The 16,621-nt window shown below is 38.3% G+C and overlaps 1 pseudogene; it reads left to right on the top strand.

Moving 5' to 3' along the window:
* The first annotated feature begins 2,607 nt into the window (after positions 1-2,607).
* LOC147826303 (U2 spliceosomal RNA) lies at positions 2,608-2,741 on the top strand (annotated as a pseudogene).
* The last annotated feature ends 13,880 nt before the right edge of the window (positions 2,742-16,621 follow it).

Below are 16,621 nucleotides of genomic sequence, written 5' to 3'. Positions count from 1 at the left end.
TTGGCTCACCACCCTCTTCCTTTGCCTTATCACAGGGAGTAAAAGAATGCATTTGGAAAAATCTCCTTGGCCAACACCACAAGAACATCAGGCCTGGATTTAATTAGTACATTAACTAGCTGCACCATACAGTGCTGTCTGTCCTTCCTGCAGCTTCCAACACGATTATCACCCTTCCAGCCTCCACTAGTCTTTTCATCTCCCCTCCTGCCTTCACCTCCCTGAATCCACAAACAATTGCACATGAATTGGGTTTTTGCTACAGTAGCACTTCACTTTGAGGTTCCTATGTTGCCATCAGTTATCTATTGATGCATAACAAACTAGCCCCAAACCTAAAACAGTAATCATTTACTATTGCTCGTAATTCCAGGGATCAAAAGGGCAATTTTTCTGCTCCACAAGACATTGACCAGGGCTCACTCAAGTTGCTACATTCAATTGGTGGTTGAATTTTCCTTGAAGGGAGATCTCTCTCATATGCTAGAATCCTCTCCCTCTCTCTCCCTCCTCCCTCCGTCCCTTCCTCCCTCCTTCCTTCCTTCTATTGCAGATAGGTAAGTTAATTAGATATCTTGTAGGCAGTTAGACAGGGCCAGCCCATGAGGAGCCAACATGGAGGACAGTGAAGACACATTCACTTAAGGCCAGTATTGTAAAAGGAGAGAAACTACCACACCTATGTTGGAGGAATAGCAGTGATTGATATTCTAAACCTGTATCAATCACCTGGGTGGGGGGCCAAGGTCTTAATCCAGCCTTTTTGGGAAATATCCCTGACCCACCCTTAATGAAAATCCTTGTACACTTGATACATGATTTGCTCCCCCATTTGACCCCCATTTAATCAATATTACCTGGGTGACTGTACTTGTAATCTTATTGGTTGGTCATGGTTTTGCCCCACTTCATGCCCACTTTGTAAATTTCCATTGGGTCTTATAGTTTTGTTCCACTTTGTACCAGCCTCACCACATGGCTTTGGTGTATAAAACATCTTTGAAAAGTGGGGTGGGTGGGCAACCCACTTTCTGGTCCCCCTTTTTGTCTCTCTTGGGCAGAAGCTTTCTTTCTCCCAATAAATTTTTCCTACTCTTAACCTCTTTTGTTCCTAGAATTCATTCTTTGATTTTAGAGAACACAAACTCACGTTTCATATATTTAGTAGGTTTGGGAGTTACATCTCTTCTCCCTATATTCCTTCCTTCCTTCCTTCCTTCCTTCCTTCCTTTTCCATGTGGCCTCTTTTTCCAACAGGACAGCCTGGACTTCCTTTTAGTGTGGTGGTTGGGCTCCAAGAAACCAAAACAAAAATTGCCAGATATAGGATCATTATTATTTTGACCATATTGGTCAAAACAAATCCCAGAGCCAACACTGACTCCAGAAAGGAAAAACAGATTCCAATTCCTGATAGGGGAAGTGCTCACAGCAGGAGAAATTGTTGGGAGTCACATTTGTGGAAAAACTATCTTACCTGGTCCAGCTCACCCTCTGTATCCCTCCTGACCCTCTCCTGACACCTGCAGATTCACCCTACAGAATTTTGAGCACTGAGAGTCCAGGACTCAGGACCCTTTTAGTGCATCTTCAGGTCTGACCTTGACCCCTGGTCTGCATTAGTGGGTTTCTGTGTTGTTCTTGAGACCCCAGTTTGAGCTCTCCTATAGGGATGGTAAATAAATCTCTTTCTTGACGCAGCTAAGATAAAGTGACTGCGATTATTAATAGCTAATATTATTAAGGTTATTCTCTGTACCAGGCAAACCTGAGAGTGTTGTATCATTTCTGTTTTGCAAATGAGGAAGCTGAGATCCAGAGAGGTTAGGTAAGTGGCCCAAGGTAGTGAATGGCAGAGCAAGAATGTGAGCTCAGGTTGGCTGGGGATAGCTGTCTGCATCACTCCCAACCTCAGCTTTCCTTCTGGGAGGAAGTTCCCCTCTCTTCCTGTGATGGGGCACTGCATAAATCTTGTTGGTCACCCTTATCTGAGGTAGCTTTTAATTCCTGGCCTGAGCCTGGCATTTGGGCCTTGCTACCTGCTCCAATCCTGCTTAATACTGGCCCTGAGTCTTCTTTCTCCTTAAAAAATTTTTAAAAGATATATTCTCTTGACATACACCTCACGTACAAAAAAGTATAGTGCTGGTGCCAACAATTTTTCACCAAATGAAATTACCACCTACCTCAAGAAATAGAACATCACCATGACCTCAGAAACATCCATACTCTCTCCAGGAAGAGTCTACACAAATTTTCAGCATAAATAATTTCCTCTGTTATAGATTACTTTTAACTGTTTGTGAGATTTACATTAATAGAATTGTGTTATCTATGTTCTTTCGTCTCTGCATATGTTGCTTATGTTTATGCTTATAAGATTCAGCCATATTACTGGGTAGCAATGTGTGTTTCTGAACATTACTGAACGTTATTACTTTCTATGGGTATTCTCATTGTCTGTATCCGTTTCTGTTGATAAATATCTTGATTGGTTCCAGATGAAGCTATTAAAAATAATGCTGTTACAGAAATTTTTGGACATGCCTTTTGGTGCCCATATACACACATTTCTCTTAAATTGATGTTTAAGTAATCATGAAACTCATTGCTTCTCGGCCTTTTGACTAAGATCAAGTGTAGTACTCATGAAACTATAATTTATACAGTGTTTGTATCAATTTGCACTTCTACCAGCAGTAAATGAGAATTTCAACCCCTTCACACATTTACCAGCATTTGATTTTGCCAGTCTTTTTAGTATTAGCCATTTTGGTGATGTGCAGTGAAATCTCTTCTTTGAAGTGACTGCTCAAGTCTTCTGCCCATTTTTCTATTGGGTTGTTTATCTTTTTTTTTTTAATGAAGGAATTCCTTAAATATTCTGGATATGAATCATTTGTCACATATAAGAATTGCATATTTTTTTCTCTATTCTACAGCTTACCTTTGCATATCTTAAGGATGCTTTTGGTAAGCTTATCTCCTAAGTATCATTCCTCCTGGATTGCTAAACTCTACTTTCCAGTGGAGTCACTCATTTGCTCTGGGCCTTCTTTAATGCAGACCATTGCTCATACCCTGCACTCAGGACGACAACCCCTGCTGGCTGCACTGTGGCCTCTGAATCCCATGCACCTGCTCCTGTCCTTTCAGGGACATCCCTTTCCAGGGGCAGATCTGGTTCCAGGTCTGGAACCCTCTAGTCCTCTCAGACTTCCTCACAGTTAACTGGCTGTGCCCGATAGTGTTCTGAAAATAAGTTCAGGATGTCCAAACAATTAACTTATAAATGAACTTTTGAAATCCATGACTCTGTGCATTGGGGGTGTCCTAAATGTTCTATTTATTTCTGTCTTAGTCACTTAGGATCAAGCACTTCTAACGAAAGACAACTGAAATGTTAAAACCATGATTGTGAATCACCTAAACACCACTGCAACTTAGTATTAGCCAGCCTGTCCATGGGAGAAATTATACTATGGAAAAGTAAAACTTGTATATAATCAAATGGAGAAATTCAAGAAATAATTACTCAGTTCCTGGTATATATCAATCACTCTTCCAAATGCTGCAGAATTAATAAAAGAAAATAGTAGACACTAATCTATGCACACACAGCACTTATATTTTAGACTGAGAGAAAGTAAATAAGCTAAGTAAAAAAAAATTTAGCACATTAAATAATGAGTGCTAAAGAAAAGGAGGTGGGAGTGTTATGATTATGACAGTAGCTTGTTAGTTTTAGATGGAATTTCCAAACAAAGGCCCATAAAATGGTGAAATTTGCGTAAAGACCTGAAAATGGGAGATAGTTATGAAGATATCTGGGGAAGAGGATCTAAGGCCAAGGGAACGCCAAGTGCAAAGGCCTCAAGGTGGAAGTGTGTCTTGTGTGTTGGAAAACCAGTGAGCAGTCAGAGGCAAGTGCAGCTGGAGTTGAAGGAAGAAAATGGAGGAAAAGAGAAGAGGTCAAAGAAATGTAAGGAAGATAGGGCCATCTAGGTCACTGACCTACAGTGTGATGTTGGGCTACCAATTTGGGATAATGATACTCAGAGGCCTACTTCGCCTTATGTGTACATAAGTAAGATAGTTGTGAGTTGAGAGTTGTTAAAAACCGCAAACTGCAGTATCAAAACTTTAAGTTGTACACCTTAAGTATACAATTTTTACATGTGAATGGTGTTGCAATAAAACTGTTTAAAAATAAAATTACCATTAGGCCAAACAACAAACAAACAAAAAACAAAACAAAACCCAGGATGCTGCAGCCCTGAGAAGAAGGGATATAGTCATGGAGAGGGCAGGCCTGGAAGCCACACTTCTTGGCCAGGGATGTGGCTGAACTCAGGATTCTGGGTCCACAGAGGAAAGAAGATTCAGAGAAAGGCCAGGACATGAGGTAGGATTAACAACCACTGGCCCAGGAGTTCAGCAGAGCCCAAAGGCTTCCTGTAGAGAACAAAGAAATGGGAGAAGGGCTGAGATAACATTAAGAGCTTAATCATACTTTGGGTCAATATTTAGGCTCTTTAAATTATTATTTGTATTTTGTAAAGATTTTATAATTTTTGTTCTCAAGAGAATAAGTCCAGCGAAGTTATTATACCACTATTAGAAGTAACTATTATCATTACTTATTAAAAGTTCAAGATGAGGGCCGGGGATTTAGCTCAGTGGTTCCACTGCCTGCCTTGCAAGCACAAGGACCCGAGTTTGATGCCCGGTACCAAAAAAAAAAAAAAATTCAAGATGTTTCCTGTTTTCTTTGGAAACTTTATCTTGCTAGATGTGTATCCTCTTAGTGCCAATTTATATTCCCCTTTTCAGTTAGTAATTCTTAAAGAAGATGTATTTCTCTCTATTGCCTCACTGGGGCTCTGGTCAGACACTGGGCTATCCAAGTTGGTAGCTATCCCTTCTTGTAACCATAATGAAAGCTAGAGCTGTCTCTGTTCCTATGGGTTGACAGTGAAGAAGCAGACAGGTTAACCATGTCTGCTTAACCGTGGACAAAGCCTTTCTGTTCTGGTTCTGATTTTTCTTGTCATAAGATCAATAAAGGCTTAACCCTTGTATTAGTTGTCTTTCGCTGCTCATATACTCAGTAGCTTAAAATAATACCTTGTTATCACAGTTTCTGTGAATCAGGCGTCCAGACACAGGTAGGCCGAGTCCTCTGCTTTAAAGTCCCATAAAACTTGATCAAAGTGTCACTTTGGCTGCAGGCACATGTGAGGCTCCACTGGGGAAGGATCAGCTTCCAAGCTTATGTGGTTGTTGGCAGAGTTCAGTTCTTTGTGGACTGTAGACTAAGGGTCTTGGTTTCCTGCTGGCTGTTGGCTGGAGGCTGCCATCTGGGTCCTCTCAACAAATCACTTGTATGCTCAGTGCTATGGAAGGAGAGTCTCCTGGCAAGACTGAGGGTACATCTTATGTTAATGTAATCACACATATCCTGTCACCTTGGCTGTATTCTGTGAACTAGAATCAAATCACGGCCCCACCCACACTCAAGGAAGGGGATTACAGAAAGGCATAAATACAAGGAGGCTGGGCTTATGGGGATCATTCTTAGAGTCAGTAGCCACAGTCTGCCATCTGGCTCCTGGGACTCGTGTCTCTCCCACAGGAAAATACATTCATTCTTCCTGAGGTCCCATTACAGACTGTTCAAATTCAGAATCTCATAAAGAGACCCAGGTGTAGATGAGGATTTGGGGGTGTGGCTCTTCTTAATCTCTTAATCTTCAAAACTGAAGAGTTTGTGAGGGGGAGAAATTGAGATCCAAAGGAACATACCACTTCATAAATGTAGGATTTGCTAAATTTATTATTAAGCAAAACCAAGAACAAACATTGAAAATGTATGCATGTAGGTGGCTTACAAGTGGCTATAAAGCTAAAGTGGATTTTCAGTTCCACTGATCTAGAATTAAAGCTACAGTTTATACCTCATCTAATTTTGTAAACAGTCATCAGTTATTCAAGATGTATTAGTAGTTACATCATGCTTGCTCTGAAAACCTGTTTTCATTATTCTTTATTAAGAAAAACCTAGGGTTATCCTGGCACTATGTCCACTTGGCAGTACAAATTGTTAGCTATATTCTTCAACATCTCTCAGAAGGTTAGATTGGGTTCAGTTCCACATGGGAGGCAAGTTGTCTGGTCTCCCCTCCCCTTAGCCTGCATAAAATAGTGGAAAAGGCAAATAGTAACAGCTACAAATGTTCCCATTCAAGAAGGAGAAACAGAAGTTAAAGAAGTCACTTGTCCATAGAAATTCTGAAATTTAATCAGGCAGATTTTGGGAGTCTCCAGGCTATGTCGCAACACCTGAGGATAATTGTTTGTAGGTGTTGGCTCTGCACCTTGGATTCTTGTTTCTGCCCTCTGAGTTGTCCGCTGTTCTTTAAGGGTTTAAGGGTATTATGTGTCTGCAACCTAGTGGTTATATAGTCTGCTCTGGCCAATGGAATTTGAAATGTTTGAGTCTTTCCCTTTACTTTGTACTCTGTTGCTTTTAGGTAAAGTTGGCAGTGTTTATGTTGAAATAACTTTCTCTAATTCTTTGTTAATTTTTTTAGTTTTCCACTCTACTAGGCAAAAGCCACCATCACAGACCTTGCTGAGGTCTGTCATGCAGCCTTGCTCAGATAGCTGAAGAACAATACTCCTAAGCTTCCTAGAGGCCATCTATTCTGATTGAGAAGGTTTTCAAGGCACACCTATGTTCCTTTGGAAGGCCTGCATGTGACAGAATGATACTCTGATCCTCTGATCTTTCTGAGGTCTTAATGGAAGATTGTATTGTGCCACTCTCAGCTTTTCCTTTAGATGGCACATTCTAGACAGTGCTCAGAAGCCTTATTTATTTATGCTGCATTGGACCCAGGACCTTCACACTGAGCTACATCCCCAACCCTTCTTTATTTTTAACTTTGAGACAGGGTCTCACTAAGTCACTAAGTTGCCTGGGCTAGGCTCAAATTTGCAACACCCCTCTTCCCCCAGCCTCAGCCAGTCAGAGTGCTCAGATTACAGGCATGATCTTCCAAACTTGGCTGCAATTTCTTTGTTTTACCATTTTTGCCATCTGGAAAGATGGCAATTTTCAGAATTTTCAATTTTGAGAATTTTCAAAAATCATAAAGTCCTGGTTCCATTTGGTTTAATCATTCTTGTCTCAGTTTGCTTCTCCTCTCATATTTTGCTCTAAGCAGCGGGAAGATACAGGCAGCACCTTCAACATTTTGCTTGGAAATCTCTCCCACTAAGTAATCAAGTTCATCACTTGCATGTTCTGCTTCTCACATAACTACTATATGCTACTGTATAACAAAGATTCCCCTGATTTCAGTTTTTAATGACATATTCCTCACTTCCTTTTGAGTCCTCACTGGAAGTATTCTCCAAGTCTAGATTCCTACTGGTCTGGACAAGAGAATGCAAGCTTTCCTGAGCATCTGCCTCAAAATATTTCCAGCCTCCACCCACTGTGTCTTTGCAAAGCCACTCCCTCCCTATTTTTACTTATGTTGCAGAAGCATCCCACTTCCGGTACTAAATCTATTCCAGTTATTTATTTCTATGAAATATTATTACTAATATTGTGGCTTACATAAAGAATGAAAACTAGAGTCATTTATAGCTAAATGGATGCACATTGAGGCCATACTCTAAAGTGAAATAAATAGAACACACATGTGTAAATACTGAATAGTTTCTCTGGTGTGAGAAACTGAAACTGTAAATAAGAATCAAAAGGTATAATAGATAATGTGAAACAGGAAGAAAAGGTCTAAAGGGGAAGAGGAAGTGGGAGGAATAGGGGAAAGGAAAGAAGGGAAAGGGAAAAATATGAAAAAAGAAAAAATGGAAACAAAGTCTTTGTAAATGGGGGAGGGTGGAGGAGTTGAAGGGAGGACAAAGGAATGGGGAAAAAATAAGAACCAGGATATATCATGTAAAAATACAAATTCTCAATGATGAGTAGCATCATATTGTACACTTAAAATGTACCAATAAACTTAATGGAAAAAATACTGTGGCTTAAAACAATGCACTTATTGTCTCATAGTTTCTGTGGGTCAGGAGTCCAGGTGCAGCTTACCTGGGTCCTCTGCTGCCAGAGCTGCACCCAAAGCACCAGCTGACACCACAGGCTCATCTTAGGCTCCACCAGGGAAGGATGTACTTATAGGCTCCTGTGGTTGTTTGTGCAGTTCTTTGTCGGTTCTTGAGCTGAAGTTCTCAATGTTCTTGCTAGCTGGAGGCCAGAAGCTGCTAGAGGCTTCTCAGCTCAGCTCCTTGCATGGGGATATTCCCAACAGCAGCTTGTTTCCTTACAGCCAGCAAGGGAAGACATTCTTCACAAGATGGATTTTGTCTGCTTATGTAACATAATCGTATATACATGTTCCCATGCAGCCTGTCACCTTTGCCATATTCAACTAGTTAGAAGTAAGTGACAAGGCCCCACATACCCTCAAGAGGAGGAAATTAGATAAAGGCATGAGAGCCAGCACAGAGGTTGTGAGTAGCTCCTTAGTGTCCATCTGTCACAGTTTCTTCTTAGCATCTCAGGGCTAGACACACTCATTCATGCTAAATCAGCTCACCATAGGAAGGTGCATGGGTTTTAGCAGTACATGTTCAACCTAGGGTCCTCTGCTTCATGGTCCTGGAACAAGAGTTTCCTGATGTTATTGGCTTGTGCAGCCTTTTGTGGCACATAGAGATGGTTAAAGCTCATGCAGAGTAAAGGTTCTTCTACTGCAGTGTCTGGTTTAGTGAGACACAGGAAGTGAAGTCAGAAGCAAGTCTCACTCGGATAGCACATTCCCAGAATCCCCGTGGATTTACACATACATACAAACATATATGTACACATGTATATAAAACATCAAACATTTTTATAGCCTAAATATTTGAAATGTATTTAAATAAATTATGATATTCAAATTATAATACCCTCAAATTATATAGTTATTCACAGAGATTTTAGTATGGAAAATTACTCCTCAGTGGAAAAAGCAGTTTACAAAACAGGAGATAGTTCAAATATGATTTTGTTTAAATATATGCATATGTATGTATTTGAGCTATTAGAAGTGGTTATCTGTAAGTGATTAGGATGGAGAATATCTTTGCCTTTCTTTAACTTAAATATGTAATGAAATTTGTCATTTTGCATTAAAAACAAGATTTAAATTTTTTTTTTTGATTCTTTTGATTTTTTTTTTTTTTTTTTTTTTTTTTTGGTGCTGGGATCGAACTCAGGACCTTGTGCTTGCGAGGCAGGTGGCGGCACCACTGAGCTAAATCCCTGGCCCAAGATTTAAATTTTTTGCTTATTTTATTTTTACAATGTGAAATATTTGAGGTTAGAGACTATGTTATTTTTCTCTGTATTTCCAGCTGTTGGGCATATTAGGCCATAAATAAATGTTTTTGAACAGAAACACAAATTTCAAAGGTTTAAAACTAAAATCAAGATATTCTGTGAAAATATGAAAATAGTAGTAATTTATCTGTATTATTACAAACAATAACATAATCCCCAAACCTAGACTTTAGTTCTTTAAAGGAACCAATTCCATACCCACTTTCTAAATGGAGTCATATGTTATACTACAAGGATATGAAAGGTAATGGTTGTGCAGTATGTGATATGATTGTTAGTTAAGGATGATTTAGACAAGTGATCCTCACAGATGATCTAGTATTTCCTGTTTTAATCCATAGTTTTCAGTTGTCTTCCCCAATATGACTTTTGAATTAGATACTAATAAAAAAACTGATAAGTTATCATTACAATTCTTATTTCGTTTTACCACCGTAGTAATTGGTAATGAGCTTTCAGCTGATTTTGAGCTCTATAATGGGGGAGGAAGAAAAATAATGGGCCAAATAAATGATCTTTATAATATTGGGAATTTACTATAAATAAATCCCTGGTATTTTTACTTCACCCCAAATAAACTGTTACTCACCAAGGCTGAGTGGGGAAGAGAATTCTTTTCCCCAAGAATACTAATGAGCAACATGTTGTGGTATGTTGATAAGTTATTATTTCAGCAGTGCACCATAATTGCTCACATTATTTTTAAGGATAATGGGGCTAGTATAATTTCAATCCTTTTTTTTAATAGAGAGAAATATTGGAAGTGCAGAAAGAGTGTCAAGAACTTTTATAAGATGATTTGGGCCCTCACCAAATAATAGATACTAACATTTCTAATCAATCTATCCATAGGTTCAGCTAAGACCCTTTCATCTCCTACTTTTCAGTCTCCTCTTTGCCCATCAAACATGTCAAGACTCAGGAGAATCTTTTTGATTGCTGACCTTTCTCGTCCCAGCTGAGTAACAAAGCTTTCCATCAAGGTCACCAGGTCAGCAAGACTTCATGGCTGTGTCTCAGCTTGCTGGTTTACCCCTGAGGTTTTAGCTTCAATCTCAATCTCTTCTAGGTTAGAACACCTGCACACTGTCCCAAATTTAACATCCTGGAAAAATGGAGAGATGCCATAAGCTGGAGACTGAGCCAAGTCCTGGCTGAATTAGGGCTGACCAGAGTTGGCCCAGTTTTGTTGCTTTCTTCCTGGCCCTGAGGAATGCTCCCATTTCCCTTTCTTTCTGTGACACAGGTCCCCTTCATCACTTTTTACCAACTCCCTGCTTGGAAGTCACCTTGGCTTTCTACATTCTCTGTCTGAGATTGGAGCCCCTCCCCGGTCAATCAGCTGACAGCTGCCCACCTCCATCCTCTTTTTGTCTTGGTTTCCTTTACTTCCTTTATGCTTGAAGTCAATTTTTTTCTTTAAAAAAGTCAAACTTCAGTTCCCTTCTCCATGCAAATTAATATGAGGTTATGTCATTGTCTTCTAGAAGTGCCTAAAATTGACTATTCCCAGAAAAAGACATTTAGGTCGTATTAGCTTCTAGATATTCTTTTCTTCAAATATTTTTTCTGATGTCAAAAGTAAACATTTGCCAGGGGAGGTGGTACACATCTGTAACCCCAGGTACTTGAAAGGCAGAAGTGAAAGGATCTCAAGTTCGAGCCCAGCCTGGACAGCTTAGCAAGACCTCATGTCAAAATAAAATTTTAAAAAGGACTGGGGATGCAGCTTGGTGGTAGAGCACTTGCCTAGCATGCCTGAGGCCCTAGGCTTAATTGCCAGTACCCGCCCCCCCCCCCCCAAAGAAAGGAAAAAACAAAGAAACTTTTCTTTTTAAAGTAAACATTCTTTCAACAAAATGAAAAAACAGAGAGAGGTAGAGAAAAAAGCAGAAATCAGAGTTTCATCATCCAGAACGCTTGCTCATATTCACATCCATGTCCTTCAAGACCATATTCTATGCATATAAAGTGGTACATAAAATATGTACATTTACTGAAGGATAATTTGAGATATGCATTTTTGTATCATTTTTTGTTTAACATGGTATTGGAACATTTTCCAACATAATTAAATATTCTTGTAAATACATATTTAAAGTCAACCTTTGAATTGCTCTCAGATGTTTCCCTTCAAATGTTAACTGGGGGGAAAAAAACCTCCATCATTATGGCCATTCCTACACTTGATCTTAGCCCTTAAAGGAAAGACTGAGAAGCAGTGAGTGGCCATTCCTAAAGTCTGAAAATTCTAACTCTGTACTTTGAGTTTTGGGATCATTAAAATTAAACATAAGGGGCCGGGGATTTAGCTCAGAGGTGCCACCGCCTGCCTCAAAAGCACAAGATCCCGAGTTTGACCCCCAGTACCAAAAAAAAAAAAATTAAACATAAAAAATAAATACATAGAAAAGGTAGTGTTGCCATAAATCTTAAAGTGAGCCAAAAATCCATATATTTAATTACTTGATTTAATAGAGAGCAGCAATACTATCCATCACAAAGACCAAAATGTAGCTAAAAATAATCATAGTTGAGTAAGACTGCAGGAGATATTCTAAGAGCAGATGAGGAAACATGATAGCAAATTCCTCTGTCAATTGCAAATATAGACTTGTTCTTTTCTGGGAAAGATTGGGTCTTCTGTTGAGCTGGGGAGTAATACTCAAGGTTTAATTTCCATTCTGTCATTGTGGATTAGCAATAGCGAAGAGGTCAGAGTTGGCCCTATAAGTATAATAATCACAAAGGCATTTTCTTTTCTTTCTTTCTTTCTTTTTTTTTTGAGAAAGGGTCTCACTCTGTAGTTCAGGCTATCCTTGAGCTCACTATGTAGCCCAAACTGTCCTCGAACTCATGGCAATTCTCCTGGCTCAGCCTCCCAAGTGCTTGAATTACAGATGTGCACCACCACGCCCGGCTTCAAAGGCATTTTCTTTGATGATAGCAATAGTGTAGAGAGGGAATCAACCTTGAGATGGATATACTGTGGATCAAGAGGCTCAGAAATTTATTTGCCTTTAAAAAAGCACTAAATCACCCATTTTATTAAGAAACACAAAATTTGACTGGATCTGCAGGAAGTCAGAGCCTCAGGCTAATGTCTCCCAAGACCTTGGTTTAGTAAAAATACATTGACTGGGGTTTGAAAGCCTGGGTCTAGACCCATCTCTGTCACTAACCATTTGAGGGATTTGAACGAGTTACTTATCTGAAGCTCCGATTTTTCTTCTGGGGCAAAAAGACAAAAGTAACACATACTCATTACAAAAATTGTAAGCAATATCTCAGGATATAAAGTTAAAAATGTACTTTTCCTCATGCTCTGAGCCTGCCCCATGATGTGACTGCAGTTAAAAATTTATATATTACTCTATACATGTCTATATACATTTAAATAATTTTTATAAAGATAGATTCAAATTCTGTACATCATCCTACAACTTTCCTTTTCCATGTAACTGTATATCACGGACGTTATTTCATCCTTCTGTCTTCTGTTTCATAGCACAGAGATACCTGAATTAATTTATACCTGAATTAATTTAACCAGTCATGCTGTTGATGGATGTTTAGATTGACCCTGATTTTTTACCATCTAAAAGTCTGTATTTCCTCATGCACATACATTAGAATCCTTAAAGATCGCTCTAAAAGTGGAATTTCTGAGTTGAAAGCTGTACTCATTTTAAATGTGTGTAGGTAGTGCCAAACTGCCCTCCAAAAACAAATGGTTTGATATTTTCCCCCAAAATGCTCCCCTTTCATATCTTCACCAACACTGAATATCATAAAGTATTTTATATTCTGCCAATCTGATCAGTGAAAATGGAATTATACTGAAACTTTCTCAAGCTATGAAATGAAGAGCTGGATTCCATGATCTTCAAGGACATTTGGGCTTCTACAATGCTACAAGAACTGCAAAAAACAGAATTGCTTTACCTACAGACAGAAATGGCTTGTGTCAATGTGGACTTGTCTGGGCCCCACCTGACCTGTCTGCAAAACCAAAATGCCTGGGCCTGAGAGTTTTCAGGGATAGTTCTGGAGAAGGCAGCACATCCAGGTGGAAGATAGGTAGAAAGTGAAACCTATCAATTTCATCTGCAGGGAGCGATTTTAAATGAAAATTAATACTTAAAAAAAAAAAGAAACAACTGAAAGTCAAAAACTATTTAACTCTTCAATATTGAATACCAGAAGGAAAAGATAAAGCCACAGTATTTTATCCCAAAAGATCTGGCTTTGCAAAAATCCAGCATTTAGCGAGGACTCAACAAAGAATGATAGTAACTGTCCTGATGAAGCATCTCAGCAATGTGTCTGTTCTGGCTAAATTTTGCTTATGTATATACTATGCTGATGCTAATGAAACTTTCAGTTACCCAAAGGGGAAAGAAAAGATTATGTCAGAGCAATGGAAAATCTACCAGGGGAAGTTTATTTTGATTGATGTGCCCTTCTGGCTGCAGCACTTAGTCTTCCATTTAGATTTGCAAGCCTTCTGAGTGGCAATTTGGAAGCCTTCTCCTAGACTTCAGACACTACTGAGCTTCTCTTCATTCCATGGAGGTTAACTTCTTAGCTTCCTTTAGTTCTCATTTAATCTCTTTTTTTCTGGTAGCTCTTTTCAGTTCATAAAATCCTTGCACAGTTTTAAAATCTTTAAAGTTTAGAAATTTTAATCAATGATATCTAAGAATGGAAGAAATCATGTCTAAATGGCATCCATAGGGAGATACTAAAATGTGATTATAACCCCAGTACTGAATGATTGCAGTCCCCACATGACTGTCACCTTTCTGATCTGACCTCTTTTCTTTGGCCACAATCAACTTTGAATGATTTCCATATCTGACCTCATACTCTTTCTCAGTTTTTCCTTGTACCAAACCCCATACTTTAATCTAATCAGACCTCAGCCCCTGTGTGTTGGTCCTCTTTCTACCACTTATCAAAGTGCCAGGAAAATTGTAGAGGCATAGTTACTGTTAGTTGAGCTGACTTGAATTCAATTAGCATGACATAGTAGTGAATCAGAAATTACTCGAAGACTCATTTTATTGGTGACATTAACATAAGTTCCTAAAAAGTATTACTTTGTGAAATAAACAACAGCTTAAATCATACAAACTACTAAAAAATCATGTCTCAGAGAAAATGTCAATTGACAAAGTAATCCCAAATTATTATAGGAAGAATTAAATATGAGAAAGATTTTATTGTAATTTTGATAGTTTGTTACCCTTCTTATACAATAGTGGTGGTTAAAGATTCTGAGACCTTTTCTAATGTTTGAAAGCACATTCAATGATAACAGAAGACTAATGACATATATAACATGTAATAAGACACACTTTGCTGGTATTCATCCAATTAATTTCTTTTTTTTGGTACTGGGAATCGAACTCAGGACCTTGCACTTGCGAGGCAGGAGGTGGAACCACTGAGCTAAATCCCTGGTCCAATCCAATTAATTTCTTAAAGGTATACCATCATCCTCCCAACCTTTAAAATGTTCAAATGGTTTTGGCCTGTCCACATTTGGAATATTGAATGGGATGGATTTTCCTTTTACCTTCCTAACAGTACAAAGTAAAAATTACCGTATATTACACATTTAATGTCCTTTAAGCTAAGCCCTTAAATTCTTTTATGTCTGCAATTATACTTGTAGCTTAAAATACAGTAGTTACACATACAATGCCTTTTACAGAAAGATCCTCTGAGATATATAATGAAAAATTTTCCAATGTTTTCGTAAGCATTATAGGAGTTAAGTTCATTTCACTTTATTATTCCTTTGTTACAAAAATCTGACTCCCAAGACTCAGTGTCTCCTTCCCAGGGAGAAACTCTTTGTTCCCAGTCTAAATGTCTTCAAAATAGCATTAACCTAAAACACACATCACTATTTAAATATTTGTTGATCTATTGTCTCTAGTAAGTTCTTTATATGGAGCTATTTATGGGGAAAATGTTAACTATGTGCATTAAAGTTACATATTAGAGGCTGATTTAAGATGGAAAATGACAAGACATAAAATTTGCTAGTATGAATAGATAAAATAGAAAAAAGTTACAGTCTTTAAATTTTATGTTTAAATATAGAGGTATATCTATATTAACTGTATTTAGACTTAACTATATATAAATTTATTTTTCTAAATCCACCATCCCACACAATAAAGTGATAATGGCCTGTTCACGGCTGTGGAATGTTGGATTGTTAATGACTTCCAGAACTGGAATTAGGAAGTTAATGGGTATGGATGTATTTTGAGTTCCTGATTCATATTTCCAAATGGTTTCTGAAATGGTGGCGCCACTTTATATTATCATTTATACCACATGAAAATCTGAATTAAAGAATGTCTTTGCCAGGAATATATACTACTACTTTAACATTATTAAATATTGTTAAATTATTATTAAGATGTACATAATATTACTTTATAAAATTATATCTTTAAAATTTTGTTTAAAGTAACATATAATACATATAATTTAATATTATATATATAAATGTAATCTTCCATGCCTTTATTTAACTTTTAGAACATACGGGAGTAGGTGTAATCATTGTTTACTATCCTTGTCTGCTAATTCTAACATCTGTGTCAGTTCTGGGCCAGTTTCAATAGCTATTTCTCCTCATTGTGTGTATTTGCTCACTTTTTGCATGCCTTATAATTTTTTCATTGGATACTCGACATTGTGAAATGCACTTTGCTGGGTGCTGGATGTTTTTGTATGTCCAATACATATTCTTGAGCTCTGTTCTGGAATGTGGTTAGGTTATTTGGAGACAGTTTTATCCTTCAGGTCTTGAACAGGGAGGGGGCTGCTGGAGCCATGCTCAGTCTAGGGCCGTAACTCCCAACTCTGAGGCAAGGCCATTTGGGTCCTCTGCCTAGGCCTGCAAATCATGAGCCTTTCAATCTCACTGATAGGAATAAGATCAAACTCTAGCCACCTTGTTTTCTCTGGACTCTTGGCTCTACTTCTTCAATCCAGAGAGCCCATGGACTCTGGCTGGGGAAAATGGACATGGGTATGCATGTATCACTGTAACATTCATTAATTAAGGCCCCCCAAATAAAAGACCCAATCAAAACATGGGCAATTGAAATTAATAGATACTTCTCAGAAGAAGAGGTACAGATCTTGAATAAGTACAAGAAAAAATGTTCACCATCTTTGGGC

This window comes from Heterocephalus glaber, unplaced genomic scaffold, assembly GCF_053883595.1.
Source record: "Heterocephalus glaber isolate CG9 unplaced genomic scaffold, H.glaber_assembly_v1.0 deba00001472, whole genome shotgun sequence".
Classification (NCBI taxonomy): domain Eukaryota; kingdom Metazoa; phylum Chordata; class Mammalia; order Rodentia; family Bathyergidae; genus Heterocephalus; species Heterocephalus glaber.
This window is presented reverse-complemented; position numbering and strand designations above follow the sequence as displayed.